Source organism: Myotis brandtii, unplaced genomic scaffold (genome assembly GCF_000412655.1).
Source record: "Myotis brandtii unplaced genomic scaffold, ASM41265v1 scaffold493, whole genome shotgun sequence".
Classification (NCBI taxonomy): domain Eukaryota; kingdom Metazoa; phylum Chordata; class Mammalia; order Chiroptera; family Vespertilionidae; genus Myotis; species Myotis brandtii.
In genome coordinates this window covers 963,160-966,558 of record NW_005368827.1, presented here as the reverse complement: position 1 = coordinate 966,558, position 3,399 = coordinate 963,160, and the positions used below count along the sequence as shown (strand labels likewise).

Here is a 3,399-nt window from a genome sequence, read left to right as displayed (position 1 = left end):
ATTTTGCCTTTTCTCCTCAGGCCTCAGCTGATGGGGAAGTAAATGAATCTTCAGTAAACATTTCTGGCATCAGATGATATTTCCAAGCATTGTATTATGGCTCCAAATGTCTGTGTGAGTTAATTGTATTTATGACTACTGGTAATTATTTGGAAAGTATGCTTCTCAATCTACTCGTGGAATCATTGAGGACTTACAGGAAGGCAGTACTCTATTTACTCTCAAAGTGGATCTGAAATAAGTTCTCTGTTATATGGGCAGCCTAGTCTTTCCACGTGAAAACAGGGCACTTGGTGGAGAGTGCAGGTTCATGTTAGTGAATGGTTTTGAGGTCTTTTCAAAATCACTGAGTATTAGACCTGGAGGGAAATTTAGAGATACACTAACGGAGTCTACTCCTCATTTTTATTTGAAATAACTGGGGTAAAGGAGGGTTAAATGATTTACCCAAAGCCACCGCAACTCAGACTAAAATCTGCGTGGCCTAACTTCCAAATCAGTGTCCTTTCCACATACTGTCCTGCTTCATCATGACAAAATAACATAGGAAAAAACACTGACACATATGAATTTCATATTGTGGGGTCACATTGACATCTAGATATATAATCTTATAATGTAACTGCTTATGAAGCATAGTAACCTCCATCTTGTATAAAACTGCCTTTGGAAATTCTCTGCTATTGTTAGATAGTCCCTAGTCCTGTAAACTCTGTCAATGTAAACTCTGTCACTTTAAGACAGTCTCTTATCCTATAAAATGACTTTGTTTTTAGTTCAAATAATAGAAAAAGATAAACTTAACTGTCTGACCTTGCAAACTAGCCATCTAAAAGGGCTGATATGCTGATACTGATAATAATTCCCATATTCTTATGCCAAGTGTTTGTATCTAAGGTTATAGGTGTCTATACAGATATGATATGTACTCAAGGTTACAAGTTGTCTGTTTAGATATAATAGGTGTTTGCTAGATATGATATGTACTCAAGGTTACAAGCTGTCTACAAAAATAACTTATACAAAAAACTAGAAGAATATAAAAAGGAAATACTCCTTCCTGTGTTTGTTCAGAGTTTGACAGAGGTAATCTGCTCTGAACCTGTGCGAAATAAAGATAACTCCTAATTAATTGTCTCATTAAGGCATATTGTCCAGCTCGCTGATTTGTGATACAACATTTGGAGGCCCCAGTGAGATAAGAGACAGGTGCCTACCTGCACCTAGTCTCGGACGCCTGGGATGGACGGCCTCCCTGGCCTGGCTGCCAGGCCCTGAGTATCTCTAGGGAGAGGTACCACCTGACGAAGCTTTCCAGGGCCCCAGAGATGCTTCTCAGTGGTCTTGACAGCCAGACAAGGGACACCTGACATGCCCCTGCATTCTTTTGGAGTCATCAGAAAGAAAGCCTCCAGAGGTGAGTGAAGTCAGATTCAATTAAGGAATTTCGAACTTTTCTCTCTGTTTGACTAGTCTTCTTGTACCGAAAGAAGGATTGGATGCAGTTGTAACTTCTCCGGTGAGGTTCTCACTGAGATGTTGGTCGAGAATCCTGTCCTGGGCATGGGTGCCGGGAGTGCCCCCACGTCCATCAGGGAAGTTGGGGAGTGTTTCAATTATCTGCTTAACTCCCAAGAGAGAGTGCTTGTCTGCAGAAAGAGTGTGAGTACGGATGTTTGTCTGTCTTGGCATAATTATCTGTTCATTAACTGGTCTATAAATATAAATGTGAGAGCCTGTGTGAAAGCGAAAGCTACTTTGATTTATTCTGCACTTCTTTTGGTTCATCTGGCCAAAAAATGTTTAATTTATCAAAGGTTGAATGCCGTGATAATCTGCAAAGGTCTCAAGCAGTACCGCAGAGATTTATTTTTCTCAGAGACGTTTGCTCTCTTTCACAAAGGGAATCAGCCCACTTAGCTAATGAAGTTTCTGTCTATCTATAATAGGGGTTTTGGTTTGCTCTTCCCTGATTTATGATTTTATTGTATTAGGTTGAAATTTTGGAATTCTGGGGTAGGTTTAAAGGTATAAATTTTAAAGGGTTTAGCCCAGAGATAACAAAGGCCGGCTAGGTTCCAAGATTGCTTGTAAAAGAGAGAGAGAGAGAGAGAGAGAGAGAGAGAGAGAAGTCTTTTCAAATTAACTATTTGCAACAAAGTAGTAAATTTCACAGACAAAGAATTTTTATTTACAGCTTTCTTATCATCTCCCCTCTGGCTGATGGAGCTTTCCAAGGGGGAAAAATAGTTTGCCTCAAAGCCTGGTAGGGTGAGGCTACTGGGTGCTTCTTGGGCTGCATTGGAATGTTCAAGCAGAAAAACTTTGAAATATAATATTTTATTGGCCGAATTAAAAGGAATTAATTCTACCAAATTGTTAATGTTACAACTAGTTTAAGTTTTAATAATCTTCAGATAAAATATATTTAACAGCTTTTCTGAATGTAATATTTCAATAATTTAACTAAAAGGCAGTTTTATGGGATCTCAAGGGCCCTGAGAAATTCGAAAATCTATCTCTCTCTCTCTCAAAAAGGAATATTTCTGAACTAAATTAGACCAATACAATATACTTGAAATTACATAAGGAAAAATATAGCAGTTTTTACTAGACAAGTTTTAATTTACCTGATCTTAGTTTTATCACAGAAGGTCTAGTTATATTTTCTTGAAAAAGTACATTTAAAGTATGTTGATAAATATTAATCTAAGAAATGCTGGCTGTTTACTTTTTGGTAATTATTGCTAAAAGTAAAAAATTCTAATACATTTTAAAGAATAAAAAAAGAAAAGGTCTACAAGTTGCTGATAGTGTGACAGAAAAAAATATTAGAGTAAAGATATTTAATATAAGGTCTAAGGCAGCGATGGCGAACCTATGACACACGTGTCAGAGGTGACACACGAACTCATTTTTTTGGTTGATTTTTCTTTGTTAAATGGCATTTAAATATATAAAATAAATATCAAAAATATACATCTTTGTTTTACTATGGTTGCAAATATCAAAAAATTTCTATATGTGACACGGCACCGGAGTTAAGTTAGGGTTTTTCAAAATGCTGACATGCCGAGCTCAAAAGGTTCGCCATCACTGGTCTAAGGCATAGTTATGCATTTTTGAAGGACATAGAAAAAAGGTTTGAAGGCTAATTTGAAAGTATGAAATTCATAAAGATTATGTATATAATAAAAATAACAGAGTAAGGTTTTAGTATCAAGAGAAAAAAGCAGTCAGGACAGGGGCAGGTATGACTTGGGGAAAAAAAACAAAAAAACTAAACTCCCAGTAGTCAAGAGGAGGAGAGATGGAGCTGAAGTCCGCAGCCACCCTGGTGATTTAGAGCTGTTTACTAGGCAGATTCAGCCCCTGAGAGCCAGGAGAAGGAAGGTGTGT

The 3,399-nt window shown here is 37.2% G+C and overlaps 1 long non-coding RNA gene across 2 annotated transcripts in view; it reads left to right on the top strand.

Moving 5' to 3' along the window:
* The window catches only part of LOC106727878, a 17,735-nt gene extending 15,604 nt beyond the window's left edge, over positions 1-2,131 (top strand). The window contains exon 3 of one of the 2 annotated variants that reach the window (XR_001364125.1): positions 2,116-2,131. This is a non-coding gene — a long non-coding RNA (uncharacterized LOC106727878). The other variant, XR_001364126.1, reaches the window with a different exon arrangement.
* Positions 2,132-3,399: the final 1,268 nt, after the last annotated feature.